The following is a 22,378-nucleotide window of genomic DNA, read 5'->3' as shown; positions in this document are numbered from 1 at the left end:
GCGTGCTTAACTTTTAATGTTTCTTTAATGTTTTTTCAATGTTTATTTAAATTTTTTTACTTCTCTTCATCCTTATTCGGAATTTTAAAATACAATATATGGATTATGATAGTTATTTCTTATATAAAATAAAATTTAGAAATATTAAATTTTATAGAAGATAAAATTGAATGCAAAGATTAAAATGCATGTGCATTATATTTGATGTAACTTTGATCAAGAGTAAGCGAGAAAGGTAATGCAGGAGGAAATAAATAACTTGACACTTTTATGAATTTAATATTATGACAAATATTCCGATCTTGATATAGACAGTCTTTATTATAAATTACATTATGGATAAATAGAATAATGTTTTATTTTATATGATTGATTGATACGTGCTTGTGGAACTGATATTGGGATCAGAAACGTAGCATACAACAGATGGATACAGTTGTTGATTCCGTGAAATCATTTAGATTTAATTTAGTCGCAGAAAAATACAACAAACCTTCCTTTTCATTAAATTGCGAAGTAATTTAATTTCAATTTAATTAAACTTTGTGTACAACAATATCTAGACTTAATTGTTAGTTTAAATGAGATATTTAATATCGAAAATTGAAAGGTTGTAATAAACGATGATTTCCGTCGACATTCGGGCTAAGGAAGAACAAGTACAAATTCATCGAAGGTTCCGCATTAATCCGACACATTCAGTTTTAACACTCTGCAGTCCGCTAACCCAGACAGGAGTAAAGCCTTTGAAAAAAGGTCGTTCAGAGGACAACGGCGCGTCGCACTGCTCTCATGGCCGTGTAATTATTATCGATTCCATTACTGCGTCCGTAATACTCTCGACAAAATTACCGCAGTCGCCGTATCATATCGTGATCGTTACGGCCGGCTCGCGTTTAATCAGCGCTTACGATGATATTACATGAGAGTGCGGCGCGCGGCGCAAAATTATTGTAAGCCGTGCCTGCTAAATATTCCGTGAGCTGCCGCTAATCAGTGTTAACCGAGTTAATAATAAGCACATTCGATATGTACGATTTATTCGCAGTCTGCTATCGAGGGAGAAGAAACATTCGGTAAGATAACAGTGATGACGATAAGGAGGAGAACAGTTACGAGGGTGTCTCAAGAAAAGAAAAACAAAGAGCGCACACAAAGGGAGAGAAAAAAAGAGGAGAAGAGAGAGAGAGAGAGAGAGAGAGAGAGAGAGAGAGAGAGAAAGGTTTGCAGACATTATTTGCATATCTACGCAAGAGAGACGAAGCTCAAGAGAGAGGCTGAGCGGGGGCGAATGAGTCGATGAGTGGGATACCTAATGAAATTACGATGTTACTTCCCTGAAAGACACCTTGTAGAGGTGAACACACGGGTATATACACGGGGCGACCAGAGCATAAAGTTCATCCCTGTATCACGAAAGCTACCGAGAACTACCCCTACCTTGTGCACATACTACGTATGCGTGTTTTGTATGTAAGAGTGTATGTATATGTATGTGTATAAACACGCGGGGGTCGGATGTCCTGCTATCTGGAACGTGCAACGCGTGAAGCACCGACACGCGTTGCTCTTTCGCCACGGAAAAGCTTTTCGCAAAACACCGAATGAGAGCTTTGTGAAAAGCGCAATTGACAGCGCCTTCCTATCAGTAGACGAAAAAATATCAGAGGCGAGGAAAAAAGCGTCGGTGCGTGTAGAGTGGTAGAGGGACAGTGTTGCGAATCGGAGCGATAGAGACGCACCCGATAAAGTACTTGTCCTCTTCTCCCTTTTTTTTGTCGCATTAATCGGTTAAACTTCCATACGCGTAAAGCTGACGCCGTAGACTCGTCGTGATATTCGATGAAAATCTGGTCGATCGCTCTTCTGGTTCTCTTTGAGAGACGAGAATCCAGTTCATCTCGACGAACCGCCTGGACGAAAAGTGCGATTGATTCTGAGTAAAGTCGTTTATCTGCCTGTAAAAGCCGGTTTTCGTCTTTCATTCGGGGCAATTTCGTTTTTTACGGGAATGATTAAAATTATGAAAGGGATGGGAATTTACGCGACTTTACGCTTTGCTTGCAAACTTAAATTATAATAATATGTAGCATTCAAATATATTGTTGCTGTAATGAATGAGCTGGAATTTTTTCTGTTTGAGAAGAATGATTCAGTTTTGAAGGAGAATCGACAGATCGTTAAATTGGAAATCAATAATGAATTCGTGAAAAATTCTTTATTATCGTTCCGAAAGTAACATCGTATATATATATATATACGGAATAATGTTATGGTGTCTTGTAATTATGTTAAGTACGCCATCGCATAAGCCGTATAGTGTCGACTACAGTGAACTATCACCGCATCCGATAGTTGGTTGCCCCGAGATTCACCCTTGCAGATGTCGAGAGCAAGATGGGTTGTGTGAAGGAGGTAGGGAAGAGCATATTGCGCGAGCCAGCCTATAACGTAATGCTGTTACAGAGTAGCGCAACCGACCGCTCTTGTATGATCAGATGTTAACTAACAGTACTTTGGTAGCGCGCATGCTTAACGCATGGCTCTATCGAGTATTTGCCGGCATCGCATCTCGTATACCACAATTTAATTGCATTTGAACACAAGTTTTTCAAACTTTCACGAGCGCGCGCACCTATATTGACTCTCTAATATACATATATATACATATTAGATATAATGTATATATACTACGTGTAATGTATAATATACGTACCCAGATAGAAATAAGTTTTCTATAAAGTGATAAGACATTAAAATGATTTGAAATAAAATATTGAAATGCTTATATTTAAAAATGCTTATTAGTAGTGTTATTTTCTCTCTATGATTATTTTTAAATGATTCGTCTGCATCGAAATTACATCATGGATTTGCGGAATAATTATTATTACGTATTAATATTATCAATACCACGGAAGAATAGCGAAGAAATACGAGATCCTAATATCGCAGAAAATATCTTGTACTTAAATAATCAAGAATTTTTTACCAAAAGTTAGCAAATTAGCGACTCATTTTAAACTCTTCTCACTGATCAATAACCATTTTCCTTGAATTTTTTGTCATCTACATTAGAAGCATGTTGATATTCTTTGGAAAATTTGTAACTCGTGTGCAGCTATGGTCGCATGTACCAGAGATAGTCGGAAAGCGTCGTGAGAGAGAGTGACGATAGGGAGGTAGAGAATGAGAGAGCGAGAGAGAAGGTGAACGGGAGGAGCACTGTTGATGGTTGACGTATCTGTATGCCGCAGTGACGGCAGACAAGCACGTATATCAAATAATTAGATTTCGGCCTGAAACGTCAATAACCATGTCAAACCATTACCCGTGCGAGACCCCGTCGACCGGTTCAGTGCTGGTTGGTCGGTCGACCGACGACCGGCCGGGAAGAGCCGCATGCCTGTCTGACTGCTAGACTGCTGCCTCTCCTGCCTAGATAGCTGACTGGCTGGTTGGCTGGCTGGCTGCTCGCGAATTTAACCGAGTTAGCAAACAACTCATTTAACGAAATTAGGGCCCCGAGCGTCGCTTAAAATCGGAGAAATAAAATTACGCTGCGAAGCGACGGGGAGGGTGACCGGCACCGGCAAACAGGAAGGAAAGGGAGACGTTCGCTTCGCGTTGAGACTCGGCTGTGTTGCTGCTGTTACTGCTGACGCGCTGGCCACGCTGGGCGAAAGGAATTTTTTTAATGGAAACTCGTTACTAGGCTAAACTCGTGGCTTCGCGCGCGGCCTCACTGTGAATCGGAAATATATATAAAAATATGCGATAATTGCTTTTTACATGTTGCAGCTAGATACTCGCTAACTATGATGCGTTACAAAATTTATTTTTTATGCCTTTTTTTAAACGAGCATTTTAGAAATCTTCAATGTTCTATTGCTGACAGACGGTGTTTCTGTATCTGTACAAATGCAATCTGCGTATGTATGAGGTAAAATCTAAATTTATATATTTTTTAAGAAATATTTCTCATACAACATATTTAAAAATTGCCTTTATAATATTACGTAAAGAGAGATGAAATTTTATTTTAACAAGAGGAGAAATCATAGGGGGAATACATATCTACATACTTTTATTTCTATACTTCAATGAAATTTAAAAGATTTTACCTCATAAAATATCTTCATTCATTTTTCGTTCTCGATATTCTTGGAAAGGAGGTGGAAAAGATCCGGGTATATACGTGAAATGAGAAGGAGAATCTTGAGATACCGAATTTGAGGGAGACAAAGAGAGAGAAAGAGGGAGAAAGTGTGTGCGTGCGTGTTATGTGTGTGTGTGTGTACGCGAGTGTAAAGTGCGAAGGAAATGTCGTCGGCGACGTCAGGCGTTGCCGCTCGGACGAAACAATGCACGTTGCGCGCCTTCCGTTCGAGATATGATTCGAGCGTGCCGTTTGCTCGACGTTTCACGTTACTCATACGAACGTGCGAGAGCGACACACGCGCAATCGCCCGCATTGTGCGCACCAGGTACATTGTACGCCGAGAGAGAGACGATACATACATAGATACACATACATACATGCACACATACATACATACATACATACATACATACATACATACATATACATATATATATATATATATATATATATATATATATACACACACATATATATATATATATAGAGTAACAGGTTCAGCGAGTCGGTCTGGCTATCGCGGCTTTAGTATCTGACAGCCTCTTCCCTCGTCTTCTCCCTTCATTCTAACGTCATTGTCCCTCGCCTCCCACATCCATAGCGACTCGCGGCATGCCGCGAATTCAGGAAGTGACGTCACTTTGCTACCTTTTTAACCAGCACCATTGTTGTCTCTCGGTTACCAGTGAAAAGTGGAGCAAAATATCCAAGAGAATCGAATTACGTATTGAAAAAGGACAGAGAGATATTATTTAGATATTCCATTTTTAATAGATCCTTTTGTATGGTATATGCGCGCGTGCGAAGAAAATTCAGTTGCAAATTTAATCGGTGTCGTTGTCGACATATTCAATTTCTACGAATGGTTTTGTCACTCCTGAAAATTGAGTCGGCGGTGTCATTCGACCAAATTGATCTCGCGTCATAAAATAGATATTGGGAGATAGAAATGACGTTTTTAAACATTTTTTTTTTAATCACACATTCTCCCGGCCACGATATAACGAATACAAACGTGAATACGAAAGTCGAATGTACAAAAGAAATAATTTCGAGCTCAAGCAAATTTTCCTGATTTAAACCTCGATAGAGAAAAATGGCACCTTTTTTCCCCTCTTTTCTTTTCTTTTTCATACAGCTTTGACGAGCTTGTAAAGCGCGTGAACGTGTTTCGCCCGCCGGTTTTTGAACTACTGAATCGATAAATTCGTAATCTCATCTCGCGATCCTGTTAGCCGTGCGCTAAAGAGAACTCGCGTCGTATGGCGGCGAGCAATAAGAGTTTGCGCCAGCCGAAATCGAGTTATTTACCTGATTGCGAGTTTTGTGAAAAATCGTAATGAACTTGGGTCGTGAGTATCCCTCAACTTTCGCAATTTAAACGTCGAGCTCGGTCGGATAATTGCGCAGGTCGCGGAAGCGCGAGACCCGCCACGCGGAATTAATACATCCGGCGCTCCTAAATCCGCACGAGATCATTGTGCGCGATTTTATCGCGAGTTTTACGCTCGGGACTTTTTCACCTCGAACTCTCGTTAGTGTTTTCGCGAGTAAGAACGTCTTTCGGTCGACGTAAATTTTTTTCTCCTTGCTTCTTCGGAAATTTAATTACCGAATCGCGAGGCGGTTTACTCGCGAAGAAATAAATTTGCATAGGCATTTATTAATTTCCTGACTTTGCAATCTTTATCTTTTTTGTTCGCCGCGCGGTATATCCCGTATTAATATCCTACCTTGCCATTGTCTTTTGGATTTACGGTAAGCTCTCGTCTTGCGTCTCTTATTCAATTAAACTTTGCGAAACAAACGGTAACGAATTTAGATATTGCGAGATGCGTTCAACTTATAGAAAAAGATACGTCTTCCATCTTCCCTCGTCGCGAGAGACTCCTTTTCGAGTTCATTGACACCATCGGGAATAAGCCCCGGGATTAAGTTGACCGCAGTAGTATAAATCATTCTCTAGACAGACATTGCGATTGCGGTCGATCCTTATAGCGTATTCCACTTTAAGTAGAAACCACCAATCATATAGTCAGACTACTTTGCTATATTATCGCATATCTATAGATTGATTCAAACAGCGTATAAGATATTTAATTATTAATATATGTCGAGATAAATATTAATATTTTTTAATGATATAGGAAATGAAATGATTAATGTATACTAAGATAGATATTAATATATTTTTAATAATATAGAATAAAATAAAATAGAGGAGGAAAGAGAAATATTAGAAACTAACAATTAATGATTGATATTTCAGATCAATTTCGCAGGACGGAGATAGAAGCAGTTGATACTCCCATGTTGTAGTCCGAATGCAAAGGTTGGAATCGAGCACGATCGCCAGCAATGATCTTCCAAGTAAGTCAAACGAGTTATCTAACGGTAATAAAAGCACGTACCATATAGTCGATGGGCGGTTCTCGTTGTCGCTGATAGTAGCAACTTCCTATCGGCTTTTCAGACGATTGCTACCACCCGCGTTCGCCGATCGGCTCTATAGATAAGCAAACAGCCGAAGGCGCGATACGTAATATTGTCGATTCTCGCATATCTACGCGCCGTTTCCGTATGTCGCTCGATCGATGTGACCCGCTTTCTTGTTTCTCGCTCTCGGGAAACGATTGTTCTCTTTCTCGTTTTCGCTCCATCTCTCTCCTTTCCTCGTTTCCTCTCTCTCTCTCTCCCTCTCCCTTTCTTTTTGCTCAAAGCGAAATATAGACGAAAGATGACGTCTTTCCGTTTGGAAAGTAATTCAACGTTCAGTGTGTCGTAAGGAAAACGAGCGAGATTCTGAGCGACGGATTTCGCGGATCGCGGCTTTGACGATGGAGAGCTCGTTGCTCGTTGCTCGTGGAACAATTTCCATTTAACGTCCCATGCCACCATCGCGTAGTCGCAGTCATATACATCTAACACAGTGGAATGGCGCGCTATTACGTTGTGTTTAGTGTTAATCCTGATAAACGTTAGAATTAGGCCGTGTAATGCGCGCATATAAAGCTCAAACGTTGAGCGTTAAAATAGCTTATAATAGCGGTGCGATATTGAAGCTCGTACAGAAATTTAATTTAATGGATTAAAATGGAAATTTCTGCGATATGTAAATAAAAATTTTTTAATTATATATAAATATATTTTTCATAAATAAAAATGATTCTCCCGAATATAAAAACAGGAACATAATAAATTTTATATATTAAATATAACGCAATAAATTTTTTTATATTTAGCTAGAATTTATTTAGAAAAAATTTGCACTTTTTTATCTCTTTCTTTTTCTTCTCTCTCTTTATTGGTAGAATTTTAGTGTTACGACAAGGTAACATTTTTGAGCACGTCTACATATATGAAAAAGTTTCCTTTGATCCTCCGTGTGACACATATATGCGGTACTTACAATGTAGGAACATCATATTTTCTTGTTAAATTGTGACGAAAATCTTATATGTGTCAAATTGAGATAAAATTGAAACAAAATGCTTATTTAGAAAATTTATTCATATACACATCAATTTATAAACATTTTTATTGCGTAGATTTTTATATTTCTTATATATTTTATATATTTATATATAATAAAATTTAATATATAATGTATATACTGATTTTTATCGTATATATTATATATATTATATATTATATACATTATACAAATTTACACACACATACATATACACATTTATATATAATGCGAAGATATATTATTTTTTGTGGAGTGAAAATGTATGTATGTGACACGGATTTTTTCTATCCTATTCTATGAATCTGATAATCAATCTGTCATCTACTTACTGATAGATTTCGAATTCATTATTTCCGTTTAAAAGTACCGAAGTAATTCTATTCACACACCGAAGATCGAAAGCAGGGAAAGGAATACTCGGCGAGTAGGAAACGAGGCAGGAAACGAGAGAAGACGAATAAATTTGCGGCAAACCGTCCCCTCAAAACGCGGCATGCAAATGGCTCCTGGGGCAATTTCAAATTTTACGATTCTAAAAGTCGTAGGTGCGACATTCCCTCCTGCTGCTACTTCTACCTCCGTGAAAGTTACCCCTGCGGCTTTCCACCCGTCCTCTCGTTCTTCCTATCGGCGAATCGTATTCACCCCTCCCGTTAAAATGTCTCGCTAAAAAGTTCTCATTCGCGGAAATTGTTCTCTGCGCAATGCGTCCGAAAGAGGATATTCCCGTCACGTTCGCTCAATTATTATATCTAAACGAAAGCGCGCGAATTCCATCGTCGACTTTCTCCGGAACCATTCAAGTCGGAATGCTGGCGAAAAGAGCTCATTAAATATCCTTTCGGGAAAGTGTTCCTAGGTGCGACTATTCATTCATCCAGGATTCAGTTGAAATGTTGGACGCAATTTTAGATCATTTTATATAAAAATTTGATTTTGTATCATAAAGATCAATTATTAATTAACAAAATAAATTATATATTTAATAAATTATACAAATCATAACTTAGAATAACATAGAATATAAAATATATATGTTTTAATTAAAAATTTTAATTTTTAATTGATGTAAATTCTCCAAAATACTTTATATATTTTTATTCAAAAATTGTATTAGAAATAAAATATAATGCTTTTGTGTATGTGTGATAAAGTGCTTGGCATGTAAAAATATGGATATTTCTAATAGCTCGCAGTGTCCGATCGATCTTCGTCAATTCGTCTATATTTTTGAGCGGAAGAGAATGACGTTATCTTTAAATAATCGAGAAATGAATTCCGGCGCTTTTCCTTTCAGCCCGTTTTAACGAAATTTTAAGCATATCCGCGCGATCCAAGGTCGATTTCCATTTCCGGCATCTTACACAGCGTCTCTCCCAATTAAAGAGCCCGCTAAAGTTTCTTGTGCTGCGAACACCAATTTCCTCGCGCATCTCGCCAAAGACTGGATGCGCAATTCTCGCCAATCTAAGTTCGCGACGACTTTAATTATGCGTAGGCTACATCGAGCATCCGGAACAACGGAATAAAAAAAGAGAGAGATTGAGAAAGAGGAAAAGCGAGAATACAGGCACGTTAAATTCAGAGCGTTTTCCCGCGACATTAAGAACAGATAATATCGACCGACATTCTTTTGATCGGAGAGAATTTCTTTCGCATTAAATCCCTTGCCAATCGCACGTTCCGTCTTATTATCGAGCCATGGAACAATCACTTATTTCTCTTGCCTCGATACTGATAACTTCTCGCATTTTTTGCTCCCAATCTATTGTACCGCGCTACAATAGATATCAGTAGGACATTTCCAATCTGAGTATTATCTCTTTGTTCCTTATTATCCACAAAGATACTATGGTGAAACTGCAATTCGTCCGAGATTCTCGAATCGATCTCACAATCCATTCATCATATGATGTTATATTACGTTTATTAATGATATAACACGCGATTATAAACTCTAAATAAAGATTTTCTCTCTTTCACTAAAAGGTTTAACAGGAAATGTGTCATTATTGTGTTTTGATAACGCCATCAATAATAACGCGCGACATTGTCGATGAAATTATTAAATTTCTACCTTCAAATTTAATTTATCTCTCACAGAGAGCTTCCATCTAAAACCACTAAACGGATCTTTTCTATAGCCCTTTTTCGCGTTTGATGATAACTACCAATAACTGTTCTGATAACGCCGCCAACGACAACATACCTTCACCGCAATCCCTACTAACGGTCGCAATTTAAAACCGTTAAGCGCGCACAAACGAATCTTTCTTTATGGTGGTGAAATTTATATGATTGCGCTCGATTTTCGCTTTGCACCTACAGGAGCGCTTTCGTTTCACTCGCTAACTGAAATATTGCGCCGATAACGAGGACATATGCCGACTATACGGAAGTTAGGGTTCGAAAAGAGAGGAAACACGGGAACTATCGATATCTCGCATATATAGGGTAATGTAAAAAAAGAGATTCACAAATACAGAATGGACACATGGAATTTATAAAAATAGCCGAGCTAACATTCAAATAACATATTTTAGAAATACATTCAAATAAAATCATTTTAGAAATCTCATTAAAAATTCATTTTTAAGAGTCAATATATTCTAGATAATATAAAGTAAGCTGAGATTGATTAAAATGACTTAATCTGTCATTGAAATTGTTAAGCGTATAAAGAAATGCCAAGTGTGATTGTTCATCGTAGCTTATATCTAATCATCTTTCGCGAAGTAGAAATTTCGTATATTTCTATCAAAATTAATTCACCGACCTCTGACCATTTTTTGAAATCTATTTTCATGAATATTGCACTTTCTACATTTTTCGGTTCTTTTTCACGATCACCCTATACATTGTCCATCGTGCCGGGATCCATTCCGTCCAAGTGGCGAGCACGTACGTGTAATCTCGCCGCATACACGCGCGATTCCGCGCCAGATATCGGGGAGCACGACCGGAGAGCTTACGAGGGATCAATGGTCGTTCAGTGGCGTTTTATCCGTCCGGGTTTAAGCGTTAATTTTTGCGAATGAACTGGGTAACCGAGCCGCGAGCGCGGCTTTGGCAGGCGTGCGTGCGCGAGCGTGGGGCATTTATCGAATTTACAACTTTCCGGTGTGCCGCGTGAATTTATCGATGGGATTTGACGGAATTCGCGAACGATATTGAACGTTTCGTGTAGCTCGCGTCACGAGGTATGCGAGATTTCGAGACGTACAATAAAATGTAAAATATTTTATTTTACATTTCGAAGATAATAATTTTAGAGAAGCATACGGTATTTATATTTCTTTCGACAAGGGCCAGTTGGAAATGGGTTACAGCAATTTAATTAAAACGAAAAAATAATCATATAAATAATAGATTATTAATCCATTTAATGCGTATAACATGAGTAAATTAATGTTTGGCTTAAATTAAATTCTAGCACAATCTATCTAATTTATAGAAATTGTCTATCGAGTTTTAAAATTATAATAAAAAGAGATAGTACAAAGATAATTTACCTTTTAAATTAACAGGCAAAACTTTGTGTTACTTTGTGATTAAACTTTAAGAAGAATTTAAGAGTGATAATGAGATAGTGATTCACTCTTCCTTCTCAAAGACGGTTATGAGTGATTAGCGTTAACATTAATCATGTTCTGTTTCAGTTTTGAATACTTCAAAGATTCATGAATATTTACTTACCGATGTTATCATGAGCATAAATACGGTTTTAGCTCGCGGATTATTCGCGCATAAATTATTCGCGACGATAACGCGAGTAATTATTTAATTTAGTTCTCGCAGTTAACTTATACACGCAAGAACGCTTCTTTTTTTCATGGCTTTTTTAATTTTAATATGCATTCCTTTGTGTAGATTACGTGAACGTTGATCTCGCGCTTATCTACTAGCTTATTCCGTTTGTTGCGGGTTAATTATTATATTTTTCGTCTTCTGACAAACGATATTTTATTTTGGCTGAAACATTTAATTTCATTTCTTAGAAATAAATTATTTCGCAAGATGATTCTTCTTATGTAAATTTCTCAAAATTAGCAATGATTATAAAATGTTTGTTTTTTTGCTAAAATAAATATTTTCAAATCTATTTCTATCCAATTGACCATTGTGCCTAACGGGTGACGCAGGTAATTGCTTATGGCTCGATGGTCCAATTCATGCTTAATGATCCATCGTTTCGGTTGGATCGCGAAATTGGATACGAGCGATAATGATACCATTGCTCGAAACGCTCAATAGACATCGCGAACGATGGACAAAAGAGTGAGTCTGAGTAACGCGACGATACGCAAATGACAATTTGACAAATTATATATGCGTATTTGAGCCTGCTGACCGTGCGATTCAATAGTGATTTTTCGCTATTTTCCGCTATCAGAATTAATCGCGCGTATTGATTAGTATCAATATTATATAAATAATAGATACAATAATTCGTGGTTTATATATTATTACAGTTTTAACTATATAAGTTCGAGATAAAAGATATGAAATTTTCATTTAAACTTGATTCACGATTGACTTGTATCACGATTCAAGCAAGTATTTTTTTATTTCGATTATTATTCATGTTGTATAAAAAATATGGGTGTAGAGATTTTAGATTAACTCTGATTTCTAAAAAAATGTTCCCGATGCAAATACATTTTAATGATTACAAAAAATTGCGAATACTATTATATAAACGAATGAATAATTTCTCGTTGAATGCGCATAGTGTGTTGTTTTATGGATACTAAAAGGTTAATAAAATGTCAATGTGTTTCATTAAAAGTTGCGATTTATTATTCGGGGACGCAATCTCTTCTTCTCGAAATTATATCGAAGAACTCCGCGATTTCGCAGCGATTATTCGGATCAGAGAAAGCTGAAGCTTCGCGAGAACGAGAAGGAGAAGTCCTTAGTCCCGACGTGTCTCACGAAGATGATCCCGACAAAACCGAAAGACAATCCGACTCGGCGGCTTAACAGCTGTCTGTCGACTTAACCGAAGGCGGGAGAAGAAGCTGGGAAAAAGCGATGGCAAAGATCACGGCAACTTGCGAATGGGTCAGAGGAGCTTAGTATGCATTGCGTGATAGCTCGCATATATCCATTATATTATGCTCTTCCTCCCTCTTTTCTTCGTCCTTCTTCTCAAACTATATTCAGCGGAAGAGATTTTCTGCCGGATGGTTCCTCGCTATTACCCAGCCCCTCTCTCTCTCTCTCTCTCTCTCTCTCTCTCTTTCTCTCTCTCAATTCTTGCTCCTCGTATATATATGCTTTCCTTTATGCGCACGCGTTATATCAGACTGGGTATTTACGTGAATGCGATCCCGGCTTCACGTACATGTTGGCTAGCAATCGCGACGGTGAGAAAGGAAGGAAATGGGGCGAAGAAGATAGGGATGCAGCGATCTATGCAACGACCACAATCCGCGCGATCATCTTCGCGTGCACGCGCGTCGCATGGACGTGATTTTGTCGTCGGTAGGGACGGGGTTGAATTGCGCGAGGATGAACGTGCTAATGCGAAACTCCTTAACACACCTTAACGACGTACATACGGTTCTCCGGAAATCTTGCTTCATTCTATTGAACGATCGAAGACGCGCGTTGTTATGGTACGCGCCTCGTCTTTTTGTGGCATTCTATTTCAATTTCGGCCGCAATTGCTTTCCTATACATAAAGCGAATTGTCTCTCGCTTTCATTCTCGTCGCAGAAGCAGGATTTGAGCTCGACGATTCCTTTCGGTATCTCTTAACGAGAGAATTCTGGCGTTAAGAATTTAAAATCGACTTCGAATATCTCTATACCGTGCATGCAAAGTACATACTTGTGGAACGTGATGAAGCTGTATCAAAGTAGAAAGAGACTTTAAGATTATGCAATCTGCAAGAAAATTACCAACGAATAATCTCACGGCAAATTGAAATTAAATTTAATTTCTCATTCCTCTTACTAAATGGCTCAGTAATTATTTTTATCCTAATGGAAAAAGATATCTCTGTTGACGGGTTAATTGTCGTTTGCTATAAATTGCTGTATTTCGTTATAAATTATGAAATCAAATAGAAAGGAATAATTGCTTACACATTATGCATTATATATTTAAGTCTTCTTTTAAAGAGACCTATAATTTACATTTAAATTATTATTATTATTTACGATTAGTTATGCATGTGATTTCTATGAATTTTATATATAGAAAAGATGGACACAAAAGATGGATACAAAAGATGCGTTAGAAGCAAGGCTTAGCTGAAGGAGACGAAACAGCTGGAATAAAATAAAATTTTATAGTCGTTTGAGGCTTTGTCTTTAATTTTATCACCAGTTGTTTTCCGTGAAGCTTGCCATTGCCCATTAGAAGGGAATTTAATTTTTTACAGGCTTAAGTGTTAGTACCGGCGATTTCGTTCGCTTTTAGAGCCATCGTTGCAGATATTGCATGCGGTCGATATATTTTTGGAGTTTACTGTTTTCAACTATTGTATCATGGAAGATGAAATTGTCGTTAGTTTTTTTTTTATCTCTCTCTATTTTAAATATTATTAAAATATAATTGTGATTACTCATGAAATGACTTTCGTCTATCCGATATCTACATGCGATGAGAAATTGAACAAAAAAATTAACTACTTCAAATATAATAACATTTTTTACTTTTGTATTTTTTAATATTGCAAAGAAAATTTAGTGAAAGATATAATACATTTTTTATATTTTAAAATATTTTTAATATAATAAATTGCAGTTAAAATTTTCAATAGTATGAAAGAAAGATTCTATAATATGTAATATAAAAGATTCTATAATATGTAATATAAAAAAATTGAAACAAAATTTAATATATATATTGATATAGAAAAATTTTAAAATACTGATAAAAAATATTTTTTCAATTGCATAATGTATAGATTGACATAATTTGGTCAAATTCGTTGTAATTGGAAAAAATGATTGTTTAACAATTGGATTACTTTAATGAAGGAAGAAAGACCATTAGTCGGTCTTTGATTGAATTAATTGTAAGCATGTGGAGAAAAATTCTTTCATTCAAATCGGGATTGCTGGATATTAAGGAATCATTGAGACAAAATCCGTATTTTTATTAACTCTTTTATTTCGCGCACGTACGGCATCTACGTATTAATATTTTTCTGATTATGCAATTATGCGTTAATACTCATTAAAAGCTAAAGGATCTCAAAATTGTCTACTGTTGACAAAAAAAGATTTATTTGATAACGACAAAGAGTCACACATCGTCTCTCTTACGCGTTGCGCGGAAAAAAAGAATTTATTTAAAATAAATTTCAGTTAATCGAGAACAATTCAATTCGCATAGAATCTGATTTTATACAATTATAAGGATGAATCGATGAAATCTCGCGCCGTTGCGCGAACAAGCTCGACCTCTTCTTCCTTTTTGCTCCTCTTTCCGGCGAAGAGGAGATATACTCATATTGGCGCGGAATTTTTCCCATGAAATCAATCAGCCCGACTGAATTCAGCGTTGCTGCATTTCGCATCGAACGCGAGATGCGCGATTCGTCGTCGTCGTCGGCCTCTCCGCTCTCTTCACCGATTCCTTTCACGACGCTCTCAATCCCCTGCTTCGCAGGCAGGAAAGGAAAATACGTAAACGAAAGTAGATGTATGCTGCGTAGATAGGATTCTCCCGCCTATACGCACAGACGAATCGCTGCGAGTTCATTGGCTATGGTTATACAAGGAGGTCCGATATTTTTCCACCGATCTTTTCACCGGATATTCCATGCCAATGGCAATGTCCTCGTACGTTCTTATTACTAGGGCTATGCTTTTCTCTGTAAAATAGTCGTCAATCTTGATAGTCGAGACTTTTATCCTGTTCATGAAATGTCGTTATAGTCTTAATTGCCGGGTTTTTTTTCACGAAAATATACGTGGGAATAAGATTTTTTTATATAAAATTATTATTAAAATTAAATTATTTGATATATTTTTAAATAATTATTATTGTGTATATCTTGTATATTTTTATTATAATATTTTTAATTTTATTTTATGCTTGGAGAGAAAAAAAATTAACGTTTCTTTTTAAAAAGACACCATAATTTTTATGCTAAAAAACTTTATTTTCTAATTTATGATCTCTCCGTTGCTTATTAAATAATAATATAATTTATGTTTAATTATTGAAAAAAGAAAAGAAACCTATAAAACTTTGAGTGCAAAACTTAATTGTATTCATTTAACATATTTGCCCTGATTATACTTCATGCGTAGTATTTTATGCTCGACAGAATACTAATTATGAAAATTTGTGCAGATCGCATGCATCTTCGCCCCTCTCTTTTTCTCTTCTCTCTCTCTCTCTCTCTCTATTATCTCTCCTTATTTCGATATAGATGTGCGAGATTAAGTGGACTGGCTGCGAGATCCGTCGTTATTCCGCTTGATTATCGGCCCCGCACCGAATTAGCGTCCTTAGTATCATCCTCTGTTCTCACTCACTCTTTTTCTCTGATCCTATCCTCTTACTTTCTTTGTCGCTCCCCCTTTCTTTGTTCACTTTATTTACCTCCAAGCTCAGCCTTTCGTTGCATCCTCTTTTACGCTTGCGAACCATCCAGTCCCCCTTTCTCCTGCCTTTCCTCTTCTCCATCCTTCAAACCCCTTTCTCCACGGTGGCACAATCTCGTGGCTAGTCAAGCGTGTAAGAGGTTGCTTGCTTTTTCTAATCTAGCTGCTGCGATAGAGAGTTGGGCGCGATCGACGCTCTAAGCAGCAATTTACATGTAAGCTGCCACCCCCGTATCCCTCACGCCCGGTCGTAATTACGTTCGCACCAGGGGATAATCGTCGCTTGTCTTTACCGGAAGATGTATAATCATGCGGCGCACTCGGCGATGTAGGCTTTACCCTTTCTCAAATCTCATGTTAGTCATCGATGATTCTATCAGTTCATTGGAAGCATTATTATTGATTACAAAAAAAAAGAAAAAGGATTGAACGTAATTATATTAAATCTTCATATTTAAATTCTATATATTAGGAGATTTTGTAATTTTAAAGTTTGTAAACGTACATATAATTTGTCGATTGATAATCAATATTGCGTAAAAAAGATTGCAATCAATAAAGTTAAATTCTAGTGTTGTTCTTCGTGCTTTTGTTAAATTAGAATTATTTATACATAAAGAACGGCATTCTCTCGAGCTTCTTGGAATGTGATATTGCCAGGAAACGATGAAGCGTTATTAAAAATTTAATGTCTCTGGGATTGTCCTGCGATCGCTTTGCGTGAAATACATTGCAGGAAATAGGCGAGGCTCGTTTAGCCTCGTTTTTCTTTCTACTCGTATCCTATCTTCTTCTCAGTCCTATTCTGTCTATATTCATCTGATATCAATCTGATTATTGGCTTCTGATAATTGAACGTCTTGGAATTGACATCGTTCACGCCAATCTCATCGATGGCGGTTCGATGTCAAACTTTTTCTGCAAGACACTATAATATCGCTATCTAGCTACAATTACGCCGTAATTAAGAACGGTGAGGGGCGATAATTAAAGATTAAGATACTTGCCAGCTGGGGAGGAGCGTCTGCAGAAGTGACAACATCGCCGCAAGCAAAGCAGCTGGGCGATATTAAACTCCGCCTGGTATGAACTACGCCGGTGTAAAGTCGGCCATTGACTACTTGCGGATAATCGTTGATCCTCATGCCTATGTTAGCACCGGGATGCAATAAAATATAAGATAAAATAGAAGCAGTAGACAAAAATAAAAGAAACCAATTTATAATAAATATGCAGTATAAAAAATAATAAATAAATAAAAAAATAAAAAAGTTCGCGAATTTTATATCATATATTCTATATATTATATTTTATAAAATTTATAAGGATGAACTAATTATATCGATACAAAGTTAATTATTTTTCCCTTTTTTCCCCTTTTAAAACACAAATTTTACATCTCAAATGTTTAATTATTTTTCTTGATTAAATGTTTAAATATTTTCCGACTCAATTATAATTGCAAGGAATTCAGCTATTATATAATTGCAAAGAAATTTACATATTAATTTATTATTTACATCTTTAAACAAACGGAATTTAATTTGTTTATTCAATTATTTAACTATTTTTATGTAGTTATTATATATATAAGTTTTATTACATTTATTCTATTATATATATAATTTTGATAGATAAAGATAATGTAGATAAAGCACACATATGACTAGAAAAATTAGTGTTCATGTCTTCGTTACTATAACAAAGGAATATTTTGTTAGTTAATTTGCGGCAACATCGGTTCGATCAGTTTATACGATCAGAATGCATAAAACTGTTAAATCTGCACAATAACTGGCTAAATCGAAAATAAACATGTTTCTCTTTTTTCGCACGCTTCTCTCTCTCTCTCTCTCTCTCTCTCTCTCTCTCTCTCTCTTCTGTGTCCAGTAATTTCGTTTCCATTTTAAATTTCATCATATCATCAAGACTGTTTTCTAAAAAATTATAATATATCTTACAATATGTTACTCATTGATGAAGGATAAAAGTTAAATAAAATTAATATAATAAAGAAATAATAATTCTATAATTTGAATTATAAGCGAAACACATCAAAGAAATATAATATTATCTATATATATATTGTCTTTTTAATACTTTTATATATAAAGTTTATATATAAATTTTCTTTTTTATATAAATTTTATATATAAATTTTCTATTTTTAAATAAGATTTTAAAAAACTTGCTCGTCAAAATACTATTAGTTATAATAAATACCAGATAATTTTTAATAGTATGTAAATGTTGGTTGGTTTAATAAAACTATTCTATGCCAAAATATCTTCTGAGATACGCTTCAGCTCATGTTACATGAAACTATACTACTTTCACGCGTTAATGAGTAAGTTGCGAAGCAGCTATTTAATCGTTACGGCAAATAATGCGAAGCGTATAAATGGGCCGCGGGCGAAGAAACAAAACTCCGCTCTTGTGAACAATGGGTTCGTTAACAGCGGTGTTTCATTACTACTAAAACAAATTTTCTGGATGCTTTGCAATCATCGAGTCATTCAACTCAACGCGACGTTTTGACGGCGCGACGGATGCTCGCGAATGCGAAGTTGTCGATACTTCTGTCAGTACCATCGCGCTGCCGTGATTTGTTAAAGTTCCGCCGAAGAGACACGAACGCTATTCTGATCATGTACACGGTGTCTCTCAACAGATATTTTAATATTTATTGCAAATTAATTTTTTAAAGGAAAAACTCGAAAAAATTTTCTACATATTTACACACGTAACGATTTTTAGTTACATTTTCTCCTTCCACAGTTTTCATCTGATTCTCTTATAAACCAATTCATGCAATTATAAAAATTGTAATAGATTTGGTTGCAGTTGCGTGTGAAATTTGCAACAAAGTTTTATGATTGGCAAAACGTTATATTACAGGCATCGCGCAAAATTTCAACCCGATACGAAAAATGGAAACGTTTGTTAAGCAAACATTATTTAGTTCTCGTGTAACTTGTCCTTTGTAACTCGGTCACCGTTGATGTTATTTTATTGTCCAACGCGTCGCGCTCGTCCACTAACTTCCTAAAACGCTCTCGTTTACAAAATTGGTACGTAGATGGATCTCGCGTTCAACGAGAGAGAAAGAAGAAATGAGAGAGAGAGAGAGAGAGAGAGAAAAGAGAGGAGGAGGGAGGGAGGGAGAGAGAGAGAGAGAGAGAGAGAGAGAAACTCGAGAGAGAAAACCGAAGGTAGTGTAAATCGAGCTTACAATCCAATCAGACAGTCTCCGACTCTCTCTCTTTCGAGCGCTCGAAGATTCGTCAGACGCTCGAGGGAAGAAAGCGATGACGAAAGTGAGAGAAAGAAGAAGACTACCGAAGCGAGAGGCTGTATATGTATGTGTATGTGTGTGTATGTGCGTTTGAGAGGACAAGGATGGTAGCGGCTCAGAGTGACGATCAAGAAGAGGGCGGATAGTAAGGCAGAAGCGGCAGGGCCGCAGAAATAGCCTTGGGGGTGGTTTAAGTAAGGTACGGCATATAGCTGCAGCGGGGGAGAAAGAGAGACTAGTTGGTGATCCTCGCGAGGGTGGGCGGCAGGGGACACGCAGATATTTCCGAGTACATTTTTGATGGGATTTTTAAATGAGCTCCAATTGCGTTAAACGCTACGGCTCTCGACTTAAGGCAAGATTTCCTTAAACGACGTTTCAGCCTCTCAGAGCCTCGGCGCTGTCTCGTTTCGGAATGAAAATTACCGGAGGTCGGCTTCGTCCTCCTTCCGCACCCTTATACCCTATGCCCGTTCTTGTTCTTTTCTCCTTTTTTTTTGCCTTCGTCATCGCTTACGGTTATTTACTGCATGCGTTGGGATATTTGTGACATTATTTAGCTCCTGGATAATTATATAGATGTCTATGTCGCACGTACAAAGAATAATCTCGTTGAATATTTGCGGCTTTTCTCGACACTATAGTTTTGTGGATTAAATTTTTACTATCTCTCGAGAAACTAATTTTCCAAACTCATCAAAGGAAGAGAAGAAAAATGCATATTAATCTCTTATATCTCTAGAACACCTTATATATCAGACTTAAAACTGTTTGAGAGTCCGATAAGTATCGTACTGCATCTTACGCGGAGAAGTTGAGCTTAAGTTGCGTATAAATTACGGAGAGCTGGGACAAATTGAAACAAGATCGTGTGATTGTTGCGTCCGTAATTAACAAGTTACTTGCTATAATCTACAATATTACAATATATAATTTTTAGAGCAAGAATATTTATCGCGATATGTCGCAAATATATATATTGAAAAGAGAAAGATTATGAAAATATTGCACGAAATAATACAAAAAATCCATCATTAAATATAAATGAAAATTTCGCATAAAGTCAATTACGTGCGCGAGAGATACGCGAGTAAGAATGAAGTAAGGTAGAAAGATAAGACGAAATAAATTGCGTCGAGTTTAAGTGTGCTTTTACGGCGACGATGAGACATGTCTTAAAACCAACAACGTAGAAACAGAGAGGGATAGAAGCGTTCTCTACGATGAAGGTACAGCTGTACCACCCAAGAATTAGAAGTAATCTAGGAGAAAAAAATTTAGAGATAATGAATCTTTCAATTATTAATTTCAATCGCGGAATTCATACAATTTGTTAGATTTCATATTGTGAATAAATAACCAAACGTTATTTTTAAGAATAAATAGATATTGACGAAAAAAAATGAATAATAAATTTACTCTAAAAATATTCCGATATTGCATATTAATATTATATCGCTAATTTTAAATAATTTTTCTTTGATGATGTCTACTTTATATGAGACTTTTTAGAAATAAAATGTGAATAATTTGTTTCCTACGATGCACATTTCTGACATAATCGCAAACACGTCGATTTCGAAAGAAATCGCTGTAAGTTCTATGCGAAACGTACGATACAAGGGTTCGTATCAGTCGTCGGAGCGCACTAAACACAGCTCGAGCGCAGTTAACGGCCACTTATCGAATTAGAAGTTTAACCGTGCCACGTAATTTCGTGGCGGTAAGAACGTAATTGGCACTTAATCTCGTTAACGGGACGTTAACATGTAGCGACGATCCTTGGATGATATCCCCGTTATTATTACGCGTAACGATGCATCCGCCAGTGACGGTCGCATGGATCCTAAAGACTCGCCGTTCTCGAGAATATCGACGTGCACATATTTCCGCTGACGCCGTCGTCCTGTCACGTTTACGCGGCATCTCCGCCAAAGCGCAGTAACATTGCAGCTGCATCGACGAGAAGCAGGTGAGAGAAGCGGAAATAGAGAGAAGGAGAAAGGGAGAGAAAGAGGGAGAGAGAGAGAGAGAGAGCCTGCAACGCGCTATGAAGATTCAATTTTGCAGCGTTTGCTGGCACGTGCGTCGCGTTAATCTCACGATATTTAAGCGATGAATCGTCGTGCAAATTGTCGCGCACCCAGCCCGCCTGTCCGGCACAATATTGCATCTGGTTGCACTTGTGCGACATATCCGATCACAGCAAGCGCCATAATGAGCTTGCTCAGGCTACTTTGTTTTGCGGTAATGGACGAGAAATCGACCGGCAACGCGTTGTACCATCGCATATGATTGACATAATTGTAATAACCATCCTAAAGAATAGCTGTACGAAATATACTGAAATAATTTTCTTTTTAATTAATGCAAAGAATTTTTACTATCAATCTTTTTTATTATACGAATCGGTTAATTCTCTCCGAATAGTATTTAATTGGCTATATCATGGTTATTTTTCTTTATTATATTTCAAGGATTATTAATTTAAAAAATCCGATCATTATAAAATAATAATATATTACGACTGAGATTAATAAACAAACTGATTTTAATTATTGTTTTTTAATTATTGGATTTGTAGTCACATACACAGATTTATATACATATACATATTCAGGGATAATAGTATATATCTACAAAAATGCGAATTTTATTTGTAATATTATTTCATAATTAACGAAACTTCATATTATTACTTAATATTAAGATACAATACACAGCGAAATATTAATTAAGATTGATATAAATTTTAATACCAAATTTTCCGAAATTTCCGCTAATCAGGAAGCATCTATTGTGTTCCTATTGTAGAAAATACCCATAAAGACATTCGTGTCTCGGTACATGCTGGATGAAAGAACACTCTGAGAAAT

At 36.6% G+C, this 22,378-nt stretch overlaps 1 long non-coding RNA gene across 1 annotated transcript in view; it reads left to right on the top strand.

The window, feature by feature from the left end:
- The window catches only part of LOC105252238, a 53,664-nt gene that overhangs the window by 25,094 nt on the left and 6,192 nt on the right, over nucleotides 1-22,378 (top strand). Inside the window, exon 4 of the long non-coding RNA XR_889280.3 lies at nucleotides 6,432-6,532. This is a non-coding gene — a long non-coding RNA (uncharacterized LOC105252238). The remainder of the gene's footprint in view (nucleotides 1-6,431; nucleotides 6,533-22,378) is intronic.

Source organism: Camponotus floridanus, unplaced genomic scaffold (assembly GCF_003227725.1).
Source record: "Camponotus floridanus strain SB8 unplaced genomic scaffold, Cflo_v7.5 scaffold27, whole genome shotgun sequence".
NCBI classification, from domain to species: Eukaryota; Metazoa; Arthropoda; class Insecta; order Hymenoptera; family Formicidae; genus Camponotus; species Camponotus floridanus.
This window is presented reverse-complemented; position numbering and strand designations above follow the sequence as displayed.